Consider the following 14,845-nt stretch of genomic DNA (forward strand, 5'->3'; position numbering starts at 1 on the left):
TGACTTCTCCAGAGCCTCTCCCATCCTCTGGAATGCCCTACCCCAATGTGTCAGATTATCTCCTACTCTGTCCACTTATAGATGATCACTGAAAACTCATCTCTTCAACTGTACATGTATTTTCTCCATCAGCCCATCCCCCACAGTTAACTTTTGTATCTCTTGCCCCTCAGTCTTACATTGTAAGCTCTAATAAGCAGGGCACTCTGATTCCTCCTGTATTAAATTGTATTGTAATTGTTCTGTCTGTGTAAAATGTTGGCGCTATATAAATCCTGTATAATAATAATGACAATCTATTTGTCCTGCTAAAAAAATCAACCCTTCACGTTATTTAAGTACGGTTTTGTTTAAAATTATTATTTTTCTTTTTTTTTTATTTGGCAGAGATGCTTTTAGGAAAAACGAAAGGGACTTTATGGCAAACCTTTTTAATGTTTTTAACATTGAGCTGTTTTTCTCCTACCCACCTCCCTGCCTGTGTCCAGCGCCACATCCAGGGACTAGCAGGGAGGGGAGAGACCTTTTTCACTCAATTGGATGCTCTTCAGGAAAGGGGAGTGCCGCGCATCTACTGAGTGAGTAAATGAGGCTTTGGCCCCAACAAGGAAAAAAACCCCCAAAAAACCAAAGTTACAGCAGTATTTTTTTTCTAGAAAATGACTTAGAAGCTCAAAACACTATATATATATATATATATATAGATATACAGGCGTACCTCCATTTATGAATGTAATGTGTTCTCTGGGACGTTTTGTATTGCAAAAAATTTCTGAACCGAAACGCGGTTTCCCATAGGAATGCATTGAAAGCCAATTAATCCATTCCAGAGGTCAGAAAAAAGTAAAAAAAAAAAGTCTTTTTATCTGTTCAAAACTCTTTATAAAGTGCACTTTAAAGGCACGGGGGCGGTGCTATAAACCTCCCAGGCACAATGCCTCCTGGGAAAACTTCGTATTGCAAAAAAAAATTGTAAACTGAGGCATTATTTTCAATGGATTTTCATTCGTAAACTGAAAATTACGTTAACCGAGGTGTTCGTAAACCGAGGTACACCTGTACAGTGCTAAGCATAAATGAGTACACCCCAACAGATTTGTTAGAAAACCTTTACTTTTCTTTCAGAATCAACATTTTCTATGGGACACTATACTGCAAAATACTCCCACAAATGCAGGCCATTGATTGCAAACAAGATTTGTTAATTTGCACACACAAAAAGGTATTTTTCCTAAAACATTACTTCAAGACCATGTTGCAATAATGAATACACCCCAATGAAAGTCTTAGGAGCAAAGCTAAATTTTAGACAAAATTCAACTACAGGTGTGTCTAATTATTCATTGAACAGGAGTCCAGCAGACAGTTGATTATATACTGTTAAAATCAGGTATTGGGTAAAACGATGTTTGCAAACATGTATAAGCAAATAAAACAGCATCAGGACTGCAGAGATAAACTAACCCTCCAGAGTCAAAGATGGCCGCTGGGCCTCCAAGTGGCTCCGGCGGCGTAGCATCACGACGTCCTGGCTCCTTCTCTTAGGTGCTACGCCACGTGGAGGCCCGGCGGCCATCTTTGACTCCGGAGGGTTAGTTCATCTCTGCAGTCCTGATGCTGTTTTATTTGATTATACATGTTTGCAAACATTGTTTTTAGAGATGAGCGAATCGAAGTATCCGAAGTGGAATTCGAGTCGAATTTCGGAAAAATTTCGATTCGTGCCGAATCCGAAAAACAGCCTAATTCGGACGCGCGAATCGAAATTTTTCCGAAAATGGCGGCTGACATGTGCGGCGACGGAGCGGGGATGTCGGGGAAGGCGCGCAGACAAGGCGCGCTGCCCCATAATGCATTCCTCAACGACATGTGATCGCATCAGCCAATCAGCAGCCAGCCAGCCAGCACTGTGTAATGGTCGAGGTATATATAGCGGCCATTTTGGAAATCTTCATTTGCCTGCAGTCATTGAACAGAGGCAGACCGCTCTGTACTAGGGACAGGGACAGAGTTAGGGCCACAGAAACGAGAATTGGGGACAGAGAGAAGTTACTTAGGGACAGAGAACCATTACTCAGGGACACAGACTTGTTAATGAGGGCCACAGAATCGTTATTTAGGGACAAAGAAACGCTAGTTAGGGCCACAGAATTCATACTCAGGGACAGACAGAATTGTTACTCAGTGCCAGAGAATTGTTACTTAGGGCCACAGAAACGTTATTAGGGCCACAGAATTTTTACTCAGGGACAGACAGAATTGTTACTGAGTGCCAGAGAATTGTTACTCAGGGACAGACAGAATTGTTACTGAGTGCCAGAGAATTCTTACTCAGGGCCACAGAATTCATTCTCAGGGACAGACAGAATTGTTACTCAGGGACAGACAGAATTGTTACTGAGTGCCAGAGAATTGTTACTCAGGGACAGACAGAATTGTTACTGAGTGCCAGAGAATTGTTACTCAGGGACAGACAGAATTGTTACTGAGTGCCAGAGAATTGTTACTCAGGGACAGACAGAATTGTTACTGAGTGCCAGAGAATTGTTACTCTCACAGACACAAAATTGTTACTTGCACAGACACAGAATTGTTACTTGCACAGACACACAATTGTTACTCAGGGCCACAGAATTCATACTCAGGGACAGACAGAATTGTTACTGAGTGCCAGAGAATTCTTACTCAGGGCCACAGAATTCATACTCAGGGACAGACAGAATTGTTACTCAGGGACAGACAGAATTGTTACTGAGTGCCAGAGAATTGTTACTCAGGGACAGACAGAATTGTTACTGAGTGCCAGAGAATTGTTACTCAGGGACAGACAGAATTGTTACTGAGTGCCAGAGAATTGTTACTCTCACAGACACAAAATTGTTACTTGCACAGACACAGAATTGTTACTCGCACAGAGACAGAATTGTTACTCAGGGCCACAGAATTCATACTCAGGGACAGACAGAATTGTTACTGAGTGCCAGAGAATTGTTACTCAGGGACAGACAGAATTGTTACTGAGTGCCAGAGAATTGTTACTCTCACAGACACAAAATTGTTACTTGCACAGACACAGAATTGTTACTTGCACAGACACACAATTGTTACTCAGGGCCACAGAATTCATACTCAGGGACAGACAGAATTGTTACTGAGTGCCAGAGAATTCTTACTCAGGGCCACAGAATTCATACTCAGGGACAGACAGAATTGTTACTCAGGGACAGACAGAATTGTTACTGAGTGCCAGAGAATTGTTACTCAGGGACAGACAGAATTGTTACTGAGTGCCAGAGAATTGTTACTCTCACAGACACAAAATTGTTACTTGCACAGACACAGAATTGTTACTTGCACAGACACACAATTGTTACTCAGGGCCACAGAATTCATACTCAGGGACAGACAGAATTGTTACTGAGTGCCAGAGAATTGTTACTCAGGGACAGACAGAATTGTTACTGAGTGCCAGAGAATTGTTACTCTCACAGACACAAAATTGTTACTTGCACAGACACAGAATTGTTACTCGCACAGAGACAGAATTGTTACTCAGGGCCACAGAATTCATACTCAGGGACAGACAGAATTGTTACTGAGTGCCAGAGAATTGTTACTCAGGGAAGACAGAATTGTTACTGAGTGCCATAGAATTGTTACTCAGGGACAGACAGAATTGTTACTGAGTGCCAGAGAATTGTTACTCTCACAGACACAAAATTGTTACTTGCACAGACACAGAATTGTTACTCGCACAGAGACAGAATTGTTACTCAGGGCCACAGAATTCATACTCAGGGACAGACAGAATTGTTACTGAGTGCCAGAGAATTGTTACTCAGGGACAGACAGAATTGTTACTGAGTGCCAGAGAATTGTTACTCTCACAGACACAAAATTGTTACTTGCACAGACACAGAATTGTTACTTGCACAGACACACAATTGTTACTGAGTGCCAGAGAATTGTTACTCAGGGACAGACAGAATTGTTACTGAGTGCCAGAGAATTGTTACTCAGGGACAGACAGAATTGTTACTGAGTGCCAGAGAATTGTTACTCAGGGACAGACAGAATTGTTACTGAGTGCCAGAGAATTGTTACTCTCACAGACACAAAATTGTTACTTGCACAGACACAGAATTGTTACTCGCACAGAGACAGAATTGTTACTCAGGGCCACAGAATTCATACTCAGGGACAGACAGAATTGTTACTGAGTGCCAGAGAATTGTTACTCAGGGACAGACAGAATTGTTACTGAGTGCCAGAGAATTGTTACTCTCACAGACACAAAATTGTTACTTGCACAGACACAGAATTGTTACTTGCACAGACACACAATTGTTACTCAGGGCCACAGAATTCATACTCAGGGACAGACAGAATTGTTACTGAGTGCCAGAGAATTGTTACTCAGGGACAGACAGAATTGTTACTGAGTGCCAGAGAATTGTTACTCTCACAGACACAAAATTGTTACTTGCACAGACACAGAATTGTTACTCGCACAGAGACAGAATTGTTACTCAGGGCCACAGAATTCATACTCAGGGACAGACAGAATTGTTACTGAGTGCCAGAGAATTGTTACTCAGGGAAGACAGAATTGTTACTGAGTGCCATAGAATTGTTACTCAGGGACAGACAGAATTGTTACTGAGTGCCAGAGAATTGTTACTCTCACAGACACAAAATTGTTACTTGCACAGACACAGAATTGTTACTCGCACAGAGACAGAATTGTTACTCAGGGCCACAGAATTCATACTCAGGGACAGACAGAATTGTTACTGAGTGCCAGAGAATTGTTACTCAGGGACAGACAGAATTGTTACTGAGTGCCAGAGAATTGTTACTCTCACAGACACAAAATTGTTACTTGCACAGACACAGAATTGTTACTTGCACAGACACACAATTGTTACTGAGTGCCAGAGAATTGTTACTCAGGGACAGACAGAATTGTTACTGAGTGCCAGAGAATTGTTACTCAGGGACAGACAGAATTGTTACTGAGTGCCAGAGAATTGTTACTCAGGGACAGACAGAATTGTTACTGAGTGCCAGAGAATTGTTACTCGCACAGACACAAAATTGTTACTTGCACAGACACAGAATTGTTACTCGCACAGAGACAGAATTGTTACTCAGGGCCACAGAATTCATACTCAGGGACAGACAGAATTGTTACTGAGTGCCAGAGAATTGTTACTCAGGGACAGACAGAATTGTTACTGAGTGCCAGAGAATTGTTACTCTCACAGACACAAAATTGTTACTTGCACAGACACAGAATTGTTACTTGCACAGACACACAATTGTTACTCAGGGCCACAGAATTCATACTCAGGGACAGACAGAATTGTTACTGAGTGCCAGAGAATTCTTACTCAGGGCCACAGAATTCATACTCAGGGACAGACAGAATTGTTACTCAGGGACAGACAGAATTGTTACTGAGTGCCAGAGAATTGTTACTCAGGGACAGACAGAATTTTTACTGAGTGCCAGAGAATTGTTACTCTCACAGACACAAAATTGTTACTTGCACAGACACAGAATTGTTACTTGCACAGACACACAATTGTTACTCAGGGCCACAGAATTCATACTCAGGGACAGACAGAATTGTTACTGAGTGCCAGAGAATTGTTACTCAGGGACACCTAATCGTTGAATTAAATAGTATGTCAGACAACATGCAGAGGAGTGGCAGAGGAGGCAATGTTTTAGGAGCGAGCAGACGTGGCAGCAGAGGAAGGGGTCGAGGCAGCAGTATTCGCAGCCAGAGGCCAGTGCTCCCGGTGTCATCCAGCGGTCGTGTCTCCACCGACAACCCTGCCGTCATTGATTGGTTGGCTCGGTCGTCTTCCTCTTCCCAGGTCACCTCTGACACCTACAGCCAACGGTCGGTGGGTACGTCAGACACAACCGTTAGTTGGCATGGCCCGGGACCAAGCCCACTGAAATCACGTGTCCTCTACCTGCCCCTGTCCTTTGCTGTTCCCTCACCAAGCGAAGTATCGCATGCTGTGGGCTCAGCCCCACTGTACAGTGAGGAAGAGCTAACAGAGGGCGGTCAGGAACGGGGGGAGACATCGGCCTTTTCAGCAGCCAAGCGAACAAGTACTGGCGAGGAGAGTGGCTCGGTAGCCGGTCTAGAGACAGGTCTGTCTCCTGTCTCATGTGCCACTTTCAGGTCTCTTCACACTGCTGGTGTGTTTAATTTTTTGACATAGGGTGCAGGCAGATTACGGGCCTCACATAGCTGCTGCCAGGCCCCTAATCTGCCATGGGCCCCTATATACCGCCTCCTCATGCTGCTGCCAAGTCCAGAGTCTGTCATGGTCCCTGTACGGCCTCCCATTGCTGCTGTCTCCATCGCCACACTCTGCTGCCATGTGCCACTTTCAGGTCTCTTCACACTGCTGGTGTGTTAAATTTTTTGACATAGGGTGCAGGCAGATTACGGGCCTCACATAGCTGCTGCCAGGCCCCTAATCTGCCATGGGCCCCTATATACCGCCTCCTCATGCTGCTGCCAGGTCCAGAGTCTCTCATGGGTCCCTGTACGGCCTCCCATTGCTGCTGTCTCCATCGCCACACTCTGCTGCCATGTGCCACTTTCAGGTCTCTTCACACTGCTGGTGTGTTAAATTTTTTGACATAGGGTGCTGCAAGATAACGGGCCTCACATAGCTGCTGCCAGGCCCCTAATCTGCCATGGGCCCCTATATACCGCCTCCTCATGCTGCTGCCAAGTCCAGAGTCTGTCATGGTCCCTGTACGGCCTCCCATTGCTGCTGTCTCCATCGCCACACTCTGCTGCCATGTGCCACTTTCAGGTCTCTTCACACTGCTGGTGTGTTAAATTTTTTGACATAGGGTGCTGCAAGATAACGGGCCTCACATAGCTGCTGCCAGTCCCCTAATCAGCCATGGGCCCCTATACCGCCTCCTCCTGCTGCTGCCAGGTCCAGAGTCTCTCATGCCATGTGCCACTTTCAGGTCTCTTCACACTGCTGGTGTGTTAAATTTTTTGACATAGGGTGCTGCAAGATAACGGGCCTCACATAGCTGCTGCCAGGCCCCTAATCTGCCATGGGCCCCTATATACCGCCTCCTCATGCTGCTGCCAAGTCCAGAGTCTGTCATGGTCCCTGTACGGCCTCCCATTGCTGCTGTCTCCATCGCCACACTCTGCTGCCATGTGCCACTTTCAGGTCTCTTCACACTGCTGGTGTGTTAAATTTTTTGACATAGGGTGCAGGCAGATTACGGGCCTCACATAGCTGCTGCCAGGCCCCTAATCTGCCATGGGCCCCTATATACCGCCTCCTCATGCTGCTGCCAAGTCTAGAGTCTGTCATGGGTCCCTGTACGGCCTCCCATTGCTGCTGTCTCCATCGCCACACTCTGCTGCCATGTGCCACTTTCAGGTCTCTTCACACTGCTGGTGTGTTAAATTTTTTGACATAGGGTGCAGGCAGATTACGGGCCTCACATAGCTGCTGCCAGGCCCCTAATCTGCCATGGGCCCCTATATACCGCCTCCTCCTGCTGCTGCCAGGTCCAGAGTCTCTCATGGGTCCCTGTACGGCCTCCCATTGCTGCTGTCTCCATCGCCACACTCTGCTGCCATGTGCCACTTTCAGGTCTCTTCACACTGCTGGTGTGTTAAATTTTTTGACATAGGGTGCTGCAAGATAACGGGCCTCACATAGCTGCTGCCAGGCCCCTAATCTGCCATGGGCCCCTATATACCGCCTCCTCATGCTGCTGCCAAGTCCAGAGTCTGTCATGGTCCCTGTACGGCCTCCCATTGCTGCTGTCTCCATCGCCACACTCTGCTGCCATGTGCCACTTTCAGGTCTCTTCACACTGCTGGTGTGTTAAATTTTTTGACATAGGGTGCTGCAAGATAACGGGCCTCACATAGCTGCTGCCAGTCCCCTAATCAGCCATGGGCCCCTATACCGCCTCCTCCTGCTGCTGCCAGGTCCAGAGTCTCTCATGCCATGTGCCACTTTCAGGTCTCTTCACACTGCTGGTGTGTTAAATTTTTTGACATAGGGTGCTGCAAGATAACGGGCCTCACATAGCTGCTGCCAGGCCCCTAATCTGCCATGGGCCCCTATATACCGCCTCCTCATGCTGCTGCCAAGTCCAGAGTCTGTCATGGTCCCTGTACGGCCTCCCATTGCTGCTGTCTCCATCGCCACACTCTGCTGCCATGTGCCACTTTCAGGTCTCTTCACACTGCTGGTGTGTTAAATTTTTTGACATAGGGTGCAGGCAGATTACGGGCCTCACATAGCTGCTGCCAGGCCCCTAATCTGCCATGGGCCCCTATATACCGCCTCCTCATGCTGCTGCCAAGTCTAGAGTCTGTCATGGGTCCCTGTACGGCCTCCCATTGCTGCTGTCTCCATCGCCACACTCTGCTGCCATGTGCCACTTTCAGGTCTCTTCACACTGCTGGTGTGTTAAATTTTTTGACATAGGGTGCAGGCAGATTACGGGCCTCACATAGCTGCTGCCAGGCCCCTAATCTGCCATGGGCCCCTATATACCGCCTCCTCCTGCTGCTGCCAGGTCCAGAGTCTCTCATGGGTCCCTGTACGGCCTCCCATTGCTGCTGTCTCCATCGCCACACTCTGCTGCCATGTGCCACTTTCAGGTCTCTTCACACTGCTGGTGTGTTAAATTTTTTGACATAGGGTGCAGGCAGATTACGGGCCTCACATAGCTGCTGCCAGGCCCCTAATCTGCCATGGGCCCCTATATACCACCTCCTCCTGCTGCTGCCAGGTCCAGAGTCTCTCATGGGTCCCTGTACGGCCTCCCATTGCTGCTGTCTCCATCGCCACACTCTGCTGCCATGTGCCACTTTCAGGTCTCTTCACACTGCTGGTGTGTTAAATTTTTTGACATAGGGTGCTGCAAGATAACGGGCCTCACATAGCTGCTGCCAGGCCCCTAATCTGCCATGGGCCCCTATATACCGCCTCCTCATGCTGCTGCCAAGTCCAGAGTCTGTCATGGTCCCTGTACGGCCTCCCATTGCTGCTGTCTCCATCGCCACACTCTGCTGCCATGTGCCACTTTCAGGTCTCTTCACACTGCTGGTGTGTTAAATTTTTTGACATAGGGTGCAGGCAGATTACGGGCCTCACATAGCTGCTGCCAGGCCCCTAATCTGCCATGGGCCCCTATATACCGCCTCCTCCTGCTGCTGCCAGGTCCAGAGTCTCTCATGGGTCCCTGTACGGCCTCCCATTGCTGCTGTCTCCATCGCCACACTCTGCTGCCATGTGCCACTTTCAGGTCTCTTCACACTGCTGGTGTGTTAAATTTTTTGACATAGGGTGCTGCAAGATAACGGGCCTCACATAGCTGCTGCCAGGCCCCTAATCTGCCATGGGCCCCTATATACCGCCTCCTCATGCTGCTGCCAAGTCCAGAGTCTGTCATGGTCCCTGTACGGCCTCCCATTGCTGCTGTCTCCATCGCCACACTCTGCTGCCATGTGCCACTTTCAGGTCTCTTCACACTGCTGGTGTGTTAAATTTTTTGACATAGGGTGCAGGCAGATTACGGGCCTCACATAGCTGCTGCCAGGCCCCTAATCTGCCATGGGCCCCTATATACCGCCTCCTCATGCTGCTGCCAAGTCCAGAGTCTGTCATGGTCCCTGTACGGCCTCCCATTGCTGCTGTCTCCATCGCCACACTCTGCTGCCATGTGCCACTTTCAGGTCTCTTCACACTGCTGGTGTGTTAAATTTTTTGACATAGGGTGCAGGCAGATTACGGGCCTCACATAGCTGCTGCCAGGCCCCTAATCTGCCATGGGCCCCTATATACCACCTCCTCCTGCTGCTGCCAGGTCCAGAGTCTCTCATGGGTCCCTGTACGGCCTCCCATTGCTGCTGTCTCCATCGCCACACTCTGCTGCCATGTGCCACTTTCAGGTCTCTTCACACTGCTGGTGTGTTAAATTTTTTGACATAGGGTGCTGCAAGATAACGGGCCTCACATAGCTGCTGCCAGGCCCCTAATCTGCCATGGGCCCCTATATACCGCCTCCTCATGCTGCTGCCAAGTCCAGAGTCTGTCATGGTCCCTGTACGGCCTCCCATTGCTGCTGTCTCCATCGCCACACTCTGCTGCCATGTGCCACTTTCAGGTCTCTTCACACTGCTGGTGTGTTAAATTTTTTGACATAGGGTGCTGCAAGATAACGGGCCTCACATAGCTGCTGCCAGGCCCCTAATCAGCCATGGGCCCCTATACCGCCTCCTCCTGCTGCTGCCAGGTCCAGAGTCTCTCATGCCATGTGCCACTTTCAGGTCTCTTCACACTGCTGGTGTGTTTAATTTTTTGACATAGGGTGCAGGCAGATTACGGGCCTCACATAGCTGCTGCCAGGCCCCTAATCTGCCATGGGCCCCTATATACCGCCTCCTCATGCTGCTGCCAAGTCTAGAGTCTCTCATGGGTCCCTGTACGGCCTCCCATTGCTGCTGTCTCCATCGCCACACTCTGCTGCCATGTGCCACTTTCAGGTCTCTTCACACTGCTGGTGTGTTAAATTTTTTGACATAGGGTGCTGGCAGATTACGGGCCTCCTATAGCTGCTGCCAGGCCCCTAATCTGCCGTAGGCCCCTATATACCGCCTCCTCATGCTGCTGCCAGGTCCAGAGTCTCTCATGGGTCCCTGTACGGCCTCCCATTGCTGCTGTCTCCATCGCCACACTCTGCCATGTGCCACTTTCAGGTCTCCTCACACTGCTGGTGTGTTCCATTTTTTGTCATAGGGTGCTGGCAGATTATGGGCCTCCCATAACTGCTGCCAGGCCCCTAATCTGCCATGGGCCCCTATACCGACTCCTCATGCTGTGACGTTGCAACAAGGTGGAATTCAACCCTACATATGTTAGACCGCCTTTACGAACAGCAAAAGGCCATCACAGATTTCCTGATGTTAAAAGCAGATAAAGGTACTCCCTGTGTAACTTAGATGTCAGCCATTGGCAGCTCATGCGTGACACCTGCGCTTGCTCAGGCCCTTTGAGGAGGCCACGCTATTCGTGAGTCGGCAGGACTATGGGATGAACGACGTCATTCCTCTGTTGCACGTCCTGGAACAAATGCTGTTAACAATGGCTGGTCAGGGTGCGGTAGACGTGGCGCACAGATCTCAACGCCACATGGCCCCTGTGGGGGCAGGACTGGAAGAAGAGGAGGAGGTAGAGGAGGACATTGGTGCTCAGGAATTATTGAGTGAAATGGGTGGTTTTTCCACTCAGCGGACAGGAGTGGAGGAGCAGGAGCATCTGGTAGAGGAGGAGGAAGAGGAGACAGAGGACCTAGACGCACCGTGGCAGTATGCTGTGGAGATGGAGGCAGGGAGTCCCTCGCATTCCTTGGCACAAATGGCCCATAGCATGCTCGGTTGCTTGCGTAGCGACAGCCGAATAATAACCATCAGACAGAGGGATGACTTTTGGCTGTCCACCTTGTTGGACCCTCGCTACCGTTCAAAAATGGTGGCCTTTTTCACACCTGCTGAGAGGGAGGCCAAAATAACGTACTATAAAAAACACCTATGTAGTCAGCTGGTCTCTGCCTGTCTGCGCCAACGTCCATCCTCAGACACTGTGGGCCCTGTGCGCTCGTGTTCCGCTGCCATGGCAGCAGGGGAGGGGTGGGGTGGTAGGAGCAGTGGCAGCTCCACCAGCAGCGGCTGCCTCAGTCTGCAGTCGATGATGAGTAGCTTTCTTCACCAGCGCAGTGAGGAAACTACTAACCAGCCGCAGCAGCAGCAGCAGCATCAGGTGGACCTGGAGCAGGACCTCAAACAACAGGCTTAGGCCTACTTGGACAGCACCCTGCCAACCGAGGTAGACAATCCCCTTGACTACTGGGCAACGAAACTTGACCTTTGGCCCCAACTAGCTGAATTTGCCCTTGAAAGGCTGTCATGCCCGGCCAGTAGCGTGGCATCGGAGCGCGTGTTTAGTGCGGCAGGAGGTATTGCAACTCCGCGGAGGACACGACTGTCCACCCAAAGTGTGGAGAGACTCACGTTTGTGAAAATGAATCAGGCGTGGATTAGTCTGGATTTCAAACCACCAGTTCCTGACACAACTGACTAAATCCGCCATGAATCATGCCCCAAACATGTGCCACTTTCAGGTCTCCTCACACTGCTGGTGTGTTCCATTTTTTGTCATAGGGTGCTGGCAGATTACGGGCCTCCCATAGCTGCTGCCAGGCCCCTAATCTGCCATGGGCCCCTATACCGCCTCCTCATGCTGCTGCCAAGTCCAGAGTCTCTCATGGGTCCCTGTACGGCCTCCCATTGCTGCTGCCTCCATCGCCACACTCTGCCATGTGCCACTTTCAGGTCTCCTCACACTGCTGGTGTGTTCCATTTTTTGTCATAGGGTGCTGGCAGATTACGGGCCTCCCATAGCTGCTGCCAGGCCCCTAATCTGCCATGGGCCCCTATACCGCCTCCTCATGCTGCTGCCAGGTCCAGAGTCTCTCATGGGTCCCTGTACGGCCTCCCATTGCTGCTGTCTCCATCGCCACACTCTGCCATGTGCCACTTTCAGGTCTCCTCACACTGCTGGTGGGTTCCATTTTTTGTCATAGGGTGCTGGCAGATTACGGGCCTCCCATAGCTGCTGCCAGGCCCGTAATCTGCCATGGGCCCCCGTACCGACTCCTCATGCTGCTGCCAGGCCCGTAATCTGTCATGGGCCACTGTTGTCGCTTGTTGGCATATTCCGCTCGTTCAGATGCTCCTTCTCCTGCTACTCCTCTTCACGGATTCCGTCAGCAGTCTTTCTTGGAATCCGTTTCCAAGAGACAACAGTTTGCGAGCACGCACCCGACGGTGCAGAAGCTGAACGTCCTCCTGTCCAAGTTGCTGCTGCCAGGCTCGTAATCTGTCATGCGCCCCTGTACCGCCTCCTCATGCTGCTGCCAGGTCCAGAGTGTGTCATGGGCCCCCGTACCGACTCCTCATGCTGCTGCCAGGCCCGTAATCTGTCATGGGCCCCTGTACCGCCTCCCCATGCTGCTGCCAGGTCCAGAGTGTGTCATGGGTCCCTGTACGGCCTCCCATTGCTGCTGCCAGGCCCGTAATCTGCCATGGGCCCCTGTACCGACTCCTCATGCTGCTGCCAGGCCCGTAATCTGTCATGGGCCCCTGTACCGCCTCCTCATGCTGCTGCCAGGTCCAGAGTGTGTCATGGGTCCCTGTACGGCCTCCCATTGCTGCTGTCTCTATCGCCACACTCTGCCATGTGCCACTTTCAGGTCTCCTCACACTGCTGGTGGTTTCCATTTTTGTCATAGGGTGCTGTATGGCCTCCCATTGCTGCTGCCTCCACCGCCACACTGTGGCTCCACACTCTGGTTTTGGCCCCGTGACTGCCCAAATGAGTGAAGTGTGCGGTGATTCTAAGATCGACGGCACTCATCTGCATGTCATACTGACTGACAGTATTATTTCTCTTCCCCAGCAGACTCCAAGGGCATTTAAATTAAAGGTACAGTGTTCTGCACTAATATTAAGTCTCTCTGAAGCCTAGAAACACCCTTTTTTAAGTTAAATTCACAGCGAATTTATTCGACTCGAATCGAATATTGTCCACGAATTCGCCGAATCAGTCGAATCGAATTTTTCATTTCTTCGCTCATCTCTAATTGTTTTACCTAATAAATACCTGATTTTGAATACTACACTATGGGCATCCTTCCCTGACTCCTTTGAGGAGTATTTATTTGCAGAGCCTGTTTTTTGTGATCCAGTTGCCTTACCCAGAGAAGAAAGTTATCCTGTAAGCTGGCAGCCTCTTCTACCCATCCCTTAAAGGGACCTCTGGTTACCTGGATCCGAGTAATTTGTGACCTGGGCAGTTGCTGTCTACCAACTTGAGGGAGGATCACCTAAGCCCTGACCAGACCTATATCTGATGTGGAAACCTGTGGATGTGATACTTAATGCGTATAACTATTACGCATCTGGTGAGTGCGTAATTCTGTCATTTTTCATGGAGCACAACCATCGAGTTTTAACCAGTCACCTGGCACTTTATAGTCATATAGACTGTCATATATATCGAACTTTATTAGCAGTTTGTCGTTCAATACCGTCCTCTATTAGGTATCATAATTTTAGCGCTGCACTGTTTTATCTATGCTGAGCAGTGTGTATATGTGTGTATGTATATGTGTGTGTATGTATATGTGTGTGTATGTATATGTGTGTGTATGTATATGTGTGTGTATGTATATGTGTGTGTATGTATATGTGTGTGTATGTATATGTGTGTGTATGTATATGTGTGTGTATGTGTGTGTGTGTGTGTGTATATATATGTGTGTGTGTGTGTGTATATATGTGTGTGTGTGTGTGTGTGTGTGTGTGTGTGTGTGTGTGTGTGTGTGTGCGTGCGTGTATATACACACACGCAGTTGGGTCCATATTTATTTGGACACGGGCACAATTTTTTAGTGTTGTGTTTTTTTCATTTACTAAAACATATTCAAGCTATAGTTATATAATGGACATCGGCTGAAAGTACACACTCAAGTTTAATTTTAGGGTATGTACATCCAATTTGGAGGAAGGGTTTAGGAATTACATCTCATTAGCGTAGCAACCCCCTCCCCCCCCCCCCCCCCGTTTTTTTTTTCTTTTTCAAGGGACCAAAAGTAATTGGACAATTGAGTCAAAAGCTGTTTCATGGCCAAGTGTGGGCTACTCCGTCATTTCTTCATCAATGTAGCAGGTAAAAGGTGTGGAGTTGATTACTAAGTGTGG

At 49.0% G+C, this 14,845-nt stretch overlaps 1 protein-coding gene across 1 annotated transcript in view; it reads left to right on the forward strand.

The window, feature by feature from the left end:
- The window catches only part of LOC149470236 (zinc finger MYM-type protein 2-like), a gene marked incomplete at its 3' end in the record, with an annotated part of 114,422 nt that overhangs the window by 15,174 nt on the left and 84,403 nt on the right, over positions 1-14,845 (forward strand). The gene's annotated exons all lie outside the window — the stretch shown is intronic.

The sequence above is a fragment of the Staurois parvus genome, unplaced genomic scaffold (assembly GCF_062004578.1).
Source record: "Staurois parvus isolate SC_StPar_1 unplaced genomic scaffold, SC_StPar_1.0 ptg000050l, whole genome shotgun sequence".
In the NCBI taxonomy this organism is placed as follows: domain Eukaryota; kingdom Metazoa; phylum Chordata; class Amphibia; order Anura; family Ranidae; genus Staurois; species Staurois parvus.